This window comes from Lucilia sericata, unplaced genomic scaffold (assembly GCF_015586225.1).
Source record: "Lucilia sericata isolate MDLA Ls3-8-SP2 unplaced genomic scaffold, ASM1558622v1 Contig000025F_arrow, whole genome shotgun sequence".
Classification (NCBI taxonomy): domain Eukaryota; kingdom Metazoa; phylum Arthropoda; class Insecta; order Diptera; family Calliphoridae; genus Lucilia; species Lucilia sericata.
This window is the reverse complement of record NW_023994063.1, coordinates 887876-898973: the sequence shown is the minus strand read 5'-3', so window position 1 is coordinate 898973 and position 11098 is coordinate 887876. Positions and strand designations below refer to the sequence as shown.

The 11098-nt window shown below is 27.5% G+C and overlaps 1 protein-coding gene across 5 annotated transcripts in view; it reads left to right on the top strand.

The window, feature by feature from the left end:
* Positions 1-230: 230 nt before the first annotated feature.
* LOC119609715 overlaps positions 231-11098 on the top strand; it is a 73624-nt gene continuing 62756 nt past the window's right edge. Inside the window, exons 1-2 of one of the 5 annotated variants that reach the window (XM_037964625.1) lie at positions 231-583; positions 712-863. The gene's annotated coding sequence lies outside the window, so the exon portion shown is untranslated. Of the gene's footprint in view, positions 864-11098 lie in introns of all 5 variants that reach the window. The other 4 variants (XM_037964632.1, XM_037964618.1, XM_037964603.1 and 1 more) reach the window with 4 other exon arrangements.

The window sequence follows — 11098 nt, the reverse complement described above, 5'->3', positions numbered from 1 at the left end:
AAAAAATAAAATGAATTCGCTCTGTATTTCTGAATTCGCCGACGACACTATCTTATAATTAATAAATCTTGTTCCATGGACAAAAAAACATCAGCTGTTGAATTGACTTAACCTTATTGGTTTCGCCATGGTACAAGTCGAGTGAAGAAGAATAACATCACCTTATGTGAATTCGCCTTGGTACGATCGTATCAATTTTGCCATCCCTGGTTGGAAGCAATCACTATTTGAAGTTTATTATTCGTTCGTTTACATGGAAAGATCGTGTTTGTTGTTACTGGTATGAGGTTGCTAGTGGTTTTAAATTTTAAATCTACCTGCAACCATACATACATACGTGTAAACAACATATTACATTATTGTAAACAAAATTATTCACAGAATTTATTTGTTATACTTTATAAAACGATTATAATTGAACAAAATAAGCAAATAAAAGTGTAAATTTTAATACCTTGGAATAATAGTTAAGATACAAATTCACATGTAGATACATATGTATGTACATATATTGATGTGTTTCATATTCTACTACTAGTACGAAAGTGGATTAAATTGAAGTGAGAGATCTTTCTCTGCAATAGTAAATACGTTCACAAAAGCATATTAAATAAAAATACACACAAAATAAATAAATAAATTAATTTAAAAACATATCGTATCAACTTTGTTATTTTGTAAAATATATTGAAATTTTATTTCCAAATAAAGTCCGTGTTTACACTATAAGTTTAATTTTGTTATGTGGTATGTCAACCCGTAAAGTATTGGACAGTTAATACTTTTTAAGAGGAACAGAAATAAGTTTGGTTACAAACATTCTATGATGCTAAAAAACGGAGTATAGAATTTGAAAGATAAAAGCAAGTATTTTTTGTAATATTTTCCAAAAAAATATGTATTTAAATAAAATTATAAATACTATGAAACAATGGATGTCACATATACATGTACATATATTGTTTACATATATTTTTAGAAAAATTTGTTGGCCGACGAAAAATCTTAGTATCTAAAGGAATTTATGTATGTATTCAGGTTTATACATATCGTTAATTTTCTATCAGTATAAATCAAAATTCGAGTTCAAAATATGGACCGTTTTAAAATCGTTCATATAGTTTAAGTTATATATTTTCTATTTATTTGCATTTTTTTGTGATTTTATTTTTTATTTGTCTCCAACCAATGAAAACAAACAGTTGATTATGATAAGTACCCGACAAAAATTAGAGATGACACTCATTCATTCGTAATTCGTACGTAATTCAAACTGAATTACGTACAGCTTGTGTAATTCGCAGCTGAAATTTTGTATGCCTAATCATGTCTTTCAGTATGAAATTGGGGGTTAAATGATGAATGAGAGCGTGAATTACGAATAATTGTATCATGTGAACGGGGTATAAAACTTGTTTTTTCATAAAATATGTATATACATATATGATAAGTAAAAATACAATCACTATTGTTATGTTACACCATCCGACACTCAAAATTAAACTCAAACCGGATGATATACATCTGAAACTATAAATTTAATGGAGAAAAACTGGATTTTTAGTTTTGTTGGCTTTTTCGAACAAATGTCGCGAAAATCTTGAATGACTTAACGAGAGACGGTCGTCGCTTAGTTTGTCGTTCAGACAATAACAGTAAAAACTACGGCTATATATTCCAGACCTGGGCGATTTCCATTAATTTTGCATTAACATTAAATTAAAAAAAATTAATTTAATGTAAAAAATATTGCATTAACATTAAATTTGTAAAATTTAATGCATTAAATTTCCATTAACATTAAATATTTTTGAATTTAATGCATTAATTTTACATTAACATTAAATATTTTTGAAATTAATGCATTAATTTTGCATTAACATTAAATATATCTGAATTTAGTGCATTAATTTTACATTAACATTAAATAAGCAATAAAATTAATGCATTAATATTCCATTAACATTAATATATATAAAAATTGATACACATAAATAAAAATACAGCACAAAAGACCTCGATCTAACTAAATACAACTAAAATTAAAAAGGTTAAAGTCCTTTCTAATAACTCCTATATTCCATTCAAACTTGTGTGTTTTAAATATGATATTTATATGAGATTCCACAGACCAAATAAACTAAAAAAGGAATATCTGGGAAGTGATACTATTCTTCTAATATGTATTATCGAGTATAGTACATATTAGAAAGGACTTTAACAAAATAAACTAAAAAAGGAATATATGGGAAGTGATACTATTCTTCTAATATGTATTATCGAGTATAGGACTTATTAGAAAGGACTTTAACACATTCAATTTTACTTGAATTTAGTTCGACCGAGGTCTTTAGCGCTGTATTCCTATTTTTATAAATTATTTTATACATTAATGTTAATGGAAAATTAATGCATTAATTTTATTATTTAATGTTAATGGAAAATTAATGCATTAAATTCAAAAATATTTAATGTTAATGCAAAATGAATGCATTAATTTCACAAATATTTAATGTTAATGTAAAATTAATGCATTAAATTTAAAAATATTTAATGTTAATGCAAATTTAATGCATTAAATGTACCCATGTTAATGCAATAAACTTGCATTAACATTAATTTTTTTAATGTAGAATAAATTGTTAATGCATTAACACATTTAATGCATTTATCCCAGGTCTGATATATTCACGCACGTCATTATAGAGGACAACCATTTTATCGTCAACGATTACATGTATAACAATGCCCTCAGCTTTGCCAACGAAAATATAAGCGACAATATCGTCCACTTTCTTTCTCGTCCATGGACGACAATATTACAAATATTGTCATAAATTCTATCGCTTTAAGGACAATGGGGAAATCATGGTATATTAATTATAATCAATATATTTTTGAGGGGAAATATTGAAAATTTTATAGAAAAAGGCATAGTAGGTAAAATAAAGGTATAACCGTTCTCCACAGATAACATATGTATAAGAAACCATTGACAGCTGTTAAAAAAGTAAATTAGAACCGTGTGGTTTGTTTAAATTTTTTGAATTCCGCCATTAGGTAAAATTTTAGAGCAAAATTTAAAACAAAATGTATTAAAAAAATCGTTTAGTGTGTGAAATGAGCTGTATGATTGTTTTCATCGCTCGTTTGAAAAAAAAAACAGAAAAAAATGTAAACATTGAAGAAATTGTATGTGAAGAAGAATTGCAAAAAAAAAAAGAAAATTAAAAGGAAAACATTATTTTATTAAATTTTTGCTTAGATTCTAATTAAAAGTGTATTGGATTTGTTTTTTAATGTTTTTTCATTTCAAAAAACTTTTCAATGCACTGTCAACACCGGTTTTCGAATAGTTCGAATAGTTGACATTTGAAAAAAAACCGGTTGATATTTTTCAAATTCAGAAAAAACCGGTTTGTTATTATAAATAAAAAAATCTATTTGAATTTGAAAAAAATTAAGGTTTATGTTTAAATTCGATTAATAAAACATAGCCCGAACTGATTTTTAACGGTTTAAAATATGATAACTTTAGGTCTAGTCGTCTGATATTATTTCTTTAATGTAAAAAAATTAGAAAAAAAGTGGGACACTACTGTGAAACATAAGGTACTATGTAATTCTAGCTTATTCTAAAGTCCATGTTTAGGAGCATTCCAACACTTCCATAATATTTCAGCCGCAAATTAATTATTGTAATGGAATAAGATTGATAAAATTTTATCTAACAGTTATTCCAATCAATTTTTTAATTAATTAGAAAAATCAAAAAGGTTAACCAAAGGCGCTTTAGAAAAATATACTCCAATTCCTCGAATCGAATATTTTTAAAATTTAGATGGGATGTATTATTATTTACTTCAAAATTTAATTTAAGTAATCATTGAATACAAAGCAAATAACATTATTTGAAACAGGTTAAAAAAAAAACGGTTTTGAAACCGGTTGTAAAACCGAGTCGATCACCCAAATGTACAGTAAAACCCGTATATTTGTTTTCAACACATAATTTTTGAAGTTCCATATGAAAATGGATAATTGTATGAAATTTTATTCATGGGACTAAATAATAATTCCTTTTTACCAAGAATTATTTAAGAAATAGTTATAAAGGGGTTTGACTATAATATATTGTTTTTTTTACATTTGAAAAACATTAAGTATAAGGTGAAAAGAGATGGAAATATATCTTTATGTAATTGTCCCTCTTTTAAATTTCCCGTGGTTGATTTCTTTTGTTGATTTTTCGTAAAATTTTTTTGTTTGCCTCGGCCATATTGCTAAAATCAGCTGATTCCAGTCTATGATAGTCTATGCCGTTCTCTCTTTTCGTATCTATATTAAACTCACAGGCACAAAGTATATAGAGGTGTCAATTTTGACATTGAAAAAACTCTAAAATTAGCTTTTGTTTTTTGATTTTGAAATTGTGTGGTGGGAAGAGGTATATAAAATACACCTAAAAAAATCGTTGAAATCGAAAAATTATATGAAAAACTAATTCCCTCTCTTTCGCGAAACATTTTTTTGCTCGTGATGCCTCTGTATTTCAACACAAGTTTCACACTATTTTTTTAGCTGTAGTAGTTTCATGCACAAGTTTCACAAAAGCTAGACAACATCTAATTTTAGACTTTTTTAATCGTCAAAAGTGACACCTCTGTATACTTCGTGGGGTATATACTTTGTGTTAAACTTCTGACATTTAAGCGATTTATTTATTTTTTATTTATTCTCGGATGGGAAGTAAGAAAATTATGTGAATCTTCGAGCGGCAGTAACATTCTAAAGGAGGTGTCTTCCTGTGTAATTTGTGTACCTTCAAGTTAGTTTTACGCCGATTTGTGAATCTCTCTTTCAGGTTTTTCTTCTTACAAAATTGTTCTAAAACTTAGTTTCTGAAATATGCGGTATAGGGCTAAGTATGGAACGATCCTCATACAATTTGGTGCAAGGATTATATAAATGTTATTAAAGCTGAATTTTATTGTGATATTAATATTAATAAGATAATTATGGAATTAAATTCATTTGCTGAAGGAGGGTTTGTATGGGGACTAGGATCAAAAAAGGTCGTATTATCTAAGGAATCAATGTGTGTGAAGTTAAATTCGAATTTAACTAGCAGAGACACAAACCACATTTTTTAACATTGCTCTTTTTGCAGCTAACAGAGCACTGTTAAGCATTTAACAGAAAGTACATGAAAAATTAAAAATAAACACTTTAAAATTTTCAGAAAATGAAAAACGAAAATTTCAGAACTTAAAAAAATATGAAAAATAAAAAAAATATTTTTTGAAAAAAATCAATATTTTAATAAAAAAGATTAAAAATTCTCTAAAAAATCAATATTTCAATAAGAAAAATGTTAAAAATTCTCTAAAGGATTGGTGTCCAATTTGGACAAATATGGAAATGCACACGTATACCACTATATAGGAGTAGTAGCCTAAAGGGTCCTTACCAGGATTCCGGTAGTCATATGTCTGGAATAGTTTTGGAAGTTTTTTAAAAAATTTTTGAAAAAATCAATATTTCAATAAGAAAAATGTTAAAAATTCTGAATCCTGTTAAGAACCCTTTAGGCTACTACTCCTATATAGTGGTATACGTGTGCATTTCTATATTTGTCCAAATTGGACATCAATCCTTTAGAGAATTTTTAACATTTTTCTTATTGAAATATTGATTTTTTCAAAAATTTTTTAAAAAACTTCCAAAATTATTCCAGAAATATGACTCCCGGAATCCTGTTAAGGACCCTTTAGACTACTACTCCTATATAGTGGTATACGTGTGCATTTCCATATTTGTCCAAATTGGACACCAATACTTTAGAGAATTTTTAACATTTTTCTTATTGAAATATTGATTTTTTCAAAAATTTTTTAAAAAACTTCCAAAACTATTCCAGACATATGACTACCGGAATCCTGTTAAGGACCCTTTAGGCTAATACTCCTATATAGTGGTATACGTGTGCATTTCCATATTTGTCCAAATTGGACACCAATCCTTTAGAGAATTTTTAACATTTTTCTTATTGAAATATTGATTGTTTCAAAAATTTTTTAAAAAACTTCCAAAACTATTCCAGACATATGACTACCAGAATCCTGTTAGGGACCCTTTAGACTACTACTCCTATATAGTGGTATACGTGTGCATTTCCATATTTGTCCAAATTGGACACCAATCCTTTAGAGAATTTTTAACATTTTTCTTATTGAAATATTGATTCTTTCAAAAATTTTTTAAAAAACTTCCAAAATTATTCCAGACATATGACTACCAGAATCCTGTTAGGGACCCTTTAGACTACTACTCCTAAATAGCGGTATACGTGTGCATTTCCATATTTGTCCAAATTGGACACCAATCCTTTAGAGAACTTTAACATTTTTCTTATTGAAATATTGATTTTTTCAAAAATTTTTTAAATAACTTCCAAAACTATTCCAGACATATGACTACCAGAATCCTGTTAAGGACCCTTTAGACTACTACTCCTATATAGTGGTATACGTGTGCATTTCCATATTTGTCCAAATTGGACACCAATCCTTTAGAGAATTTTTTGTATTACTTGTTTAAATATATTGATATTTAAAAAATTTTTTAAAAAACTTCCAAAATTATTCCAGACATATGACTCCCGGAATCCTGTTAGGGACCCTTTAGACTACAACTCCTATATAGCGGTATACGTGTGCATTTCCATATTTGTCCAAATTGGACACCAATCCTTTAGAGAATTTTAACATTTTTCTTATTGAAATATTGATTTTTTCAAAAATTTTTTAAAAAACTTCCAAAACTATTCCAGACATATGACTACCAGAATCCTGTTAAGGACCCTTTAGACTACTACTCCTATATAGTGGTATACGTGTGCATTTCCATATTTGTCCAAATTGGACACCAATCCTTTAGAGAATTTTTAACATTTTTCTTATTGAAATATTGATTTTTTCAAAAATTTTTTAAAAAACTTCCAAAATTATTCCAGAAATATGACTCCCGGAATCCTGTTAAGGACCCTTTAGACTACTACTCCTATATAGTGGTATACGTGTGCATTTCCATATTTGTCCAAATTGGACACTAATCCTTTAGAGAATTTTTAACATTTTTCTTATTGAAATATTGATTTTTTCAAAAATTTTTTAAAAAACTTCCAAAACTATTCCAGACATATGACTACCGGAATCCTGTTAAGGACCCTTTAGGCTACTACTCCTATATAGTGGTATACGTGTGCATTTCCATATTTGTCCAAATTGGACACCAATCCTTTAGAGAATTTTTAACATTTTTCTTATTGAAATATTGATTTTTTCAAAATTTTTTTAAAAAACTTCCAAAACTATTCCAGACATATGACTACCAGAATCCTGTTAAGGACCCTTTAGACTACTACTCCTATATAGTGGTATACGTGTGCATTTCCATATTTGTCCAAATTGGACACCAATCCTTTAGAGAATTTTTAACATTTTTCTTATTGAAATATTGATTTTTTCAAAAATTTTTTAAAAAACTTCCAAAATTATTCCAGAAATATGACTCCCGGAATCCTGTTAAGGACCCTTTAGACTACTACTCCTATATAGTGGTATACGTGTGCATTTCCATATTTGTCCAAATTGGACACCAATCCTTTAGAGAATTTTTAACATTTTTCTTATTGAAATATTGATTTTTTCAAAAATTTTTTAAAAAACTTCCAAAACTATTCCAGACATATGACTACCGGAATCCTGTTAAGGACCCTTTAGGCTACTACTCCTATATAGTGGTATACGTGTGCATTTCCATATTTGTCCAAATTGGACACCAATCCTTTAGAGAATTTTTAACATTTTTCTTATTGAAATATTGATTTTTTCAAAATTTTTTTAAAAAACTTCCAAAACTATTCCAGACATATGACTACCGGAATCCTGTTAAGGACCCTTTAGGCTACTACTCCTATATAGTGGTATACGTGTGCATTTCCATATTTGTCCAAATTGGACACCAATCCTTTAGAGAATTTTTAACATTTTTCTTATTGAAATATTGATTTTTTAGAGAATTTTTAATCTTTTTTATTAAAATATTGATTTTTTTCAAAAAATATTTTTTTTATTTTTCATATTTTTTTAAGTTCTGAAATTTTCGTTTTTCATTTTCTGAAAATTTTAAAGTGTTTATTTTTAATTTTTCATGTACTTTCTGTTAAATGCTTAACAGTGCTCTGTTAGCTGCAAAAAGAGCAATGTTAAAAAATGTGGTTTGTGTCTCTGCTAGTTAAATTCGAATTTAACTTCACACACATCCTTTATTGTGTTCATTAAGAAAAAAATTATAAATTTTTAAATTTGTGTAGATTATTTTACTAAAGGTTGGATTATTTGAGATCCCCTCATTGTCCCATTCTGAATTTTTTATATATTGTTGAATACACTATAAGCTATCTTATATGAATAAAGAAAATGGGAGGTACCTTTTTTTAAATACCCTTGACCAAAGGACGATTCTTGATGTCATTATCCTTACGTTAAAGCTATATTACTTTAAATAAAATACTGTCAAACTACAAGACATAGGCTTTAATTAAGGACTAAAACGATTAAATCGGATAAATATGTAGTTTAGAAAATATACGATGTTAAATTTAATGCTTGCTGAAAACAATATTAAAAATGTTAACTTTGAACCTTTATAAAATCTAAACCCTAACGAATTTAGAAATTTTGGAGAACTTGAACATCATATTTATACAAAGAATTGTGTACCAAGTTTCATCAAAATCGGACAGGGTAAGGTACAAAACCTGTTCGATATTTTTTGAAATGTCCCAATAACAGTTTAATTTTGACAAACAATTTTAACAGATGTAAGTTATAAGATCATATCAGATCTTTTGGACAATAAGTTAACTAACGCATTTTCCAGGAACATATAAACCCATGGTTTTTAATATACATAGTTGACAATTTAAACCTCGAAAATCAATTTTTTTTATTAACTCTATTAATTTCAAAAATTAGTCCATTAAAGATTTACGTTAATTTTAGGTTCATAGCGAAAATTAATTATGTTTTCTTTTAAAATATAATATAAAAAAAATATAATTTTAGCGTTTACAAATTTGTAAATAAAATATATACCAGAAAATTTTTAAACGATTACACAGTGAGACAAAATAAACGAAAATTGAAATACTTTGGAAGTGATACTATTTTTCTGAAAGGTAGATCCGAGTAGAACAAGAATCAATTTTTGAAATTTGCCAAACACCTCCAAAATCTTGATATAGGGTAAAATCCGGTTTTTGGACCTTTAAGCACTTATAAGTCAATAAATTAGTTGAATCTTAACCGGTTTTATCCTTTTTGCTTTGTTTTTTAATGTTAAAATTAATTTTTTCGTCACTTTATTGGCCGTATAGCACCAAACATCTAAATCGGAGGTACTACTTTCATTGTTTCTTAAATAAAATTAAGAAACAATGTAAAAAAAAATCTTCAAAATGTTAAATTATCTATAGAATTAAGTTTTAAGAAGATTTTGAACTGAAAAAGTTTTAAATCCATCTATTGATAACGATAATATACCGATCTTTGGACCAAATTTCGAGCAAAATTTTCATATTTGGCAACTCAAGCCGTCCGCGGAAGTTAAAAAGGGACTTAAAAATCATGGAATCGTGATGAATTGATAGAATAATGCTAAACTAAGTTAAATTTAACACAAAAAGTTCACAAAATTAACATTTTTTGAAAATTCAGAATGTCGTACGTAAATTACTGTTTGGTAATTTATACTAATAGGGAAATTGTACGATTTATTGCAAAAAACATAACATAAAATTCTAATAATAGGAAGTAAAATTTATGTTTTTTATTTTATTATCCTTTTCTGCAGAAATATTCATTTATTTTGTGAAAAATTAATAAAAGTGAAGATTGTGTAAGATTAGTTTCAACAACACTGTTTGTGAATCTACTTTAAGAATCATGAGAAAAATCCCGTCTCAGTATGCTATGATATGATTAACTAAGGAAAGTAGCTTGTCGACATGGTTATCGTTGATTGTGGTGTCAAACTCGTTCAATAGGTATCGTGTTGGCAAGTTATTTTAATACAAAAAATCAGAAGTTGGATATTTTTCGATTGACACTTGAAATTTTGAAAATTATTTTACAAATTAAAATATAATTTAAAAATTTGTGTAAAATGTCGCAGGAAAAAAATATAATTATGCGCGATAATACTTCTGAATCCACAACTGTGGAAGATGTTCCAAATGTAGATTTTTTTTTAAAGAGTTAATAAGAAGCTTTTCCTTGTGCAAACGACGAATCAGATATTTATTTAAAATTAATGTGCCGTGAAAGTGTCGAAAAATATTTCTATGACGTGTTAGCTCTCGCCAGGAATGCAGGATTTAGCGATGAATGTGCCAAAAACTATATTGTTTCGGGCTTAAAGGATAAACAATTGATAAATGCAGTTACTGGTTACATACCTCAATGCAAAACCTTACAGGAACTTCTATGTTAAATAAAGGCTCATTTGTGTATAATGGATCAGCAACGTAATCGGGAAATATTTTTAAACAGAAATTATGGTTCTTCAACCCAAATCGAACGGAACGTGGTTCGTAATCAACTGCAAAATTCTAGAATGAATATAACCTGTTACAACTAAAATAACGGTTCGTGAAGTATTCCCAATGGCAAATATTGAAGAAAATAAAAATATAAATCAAATTCGTAATAACAAAATTTTTATAGTTCTCGATATGATGAATGGGTATCAGCAAATTCCGATCAACAAAACATGTAGACATCTAACCGGTTTTGTAACACCTATTGGGCATTATCAATATAAAAGAATGCCATTTGGTCTAACTAATGCTCCTGCTGTATTTATGAGACTAGTTGATTATTTGATAAGAAGTGTAAAGATAAAAAATATTATTGCATATATATACTTAAGAAGTGAGTGATTTTTTTGTAAATAAAATTGTATATCTCGGACACATAATTAATTATAAATTACCGTAAGCCTTCAAATGTGCGAGAAGTTAAGCAGTTTTTAG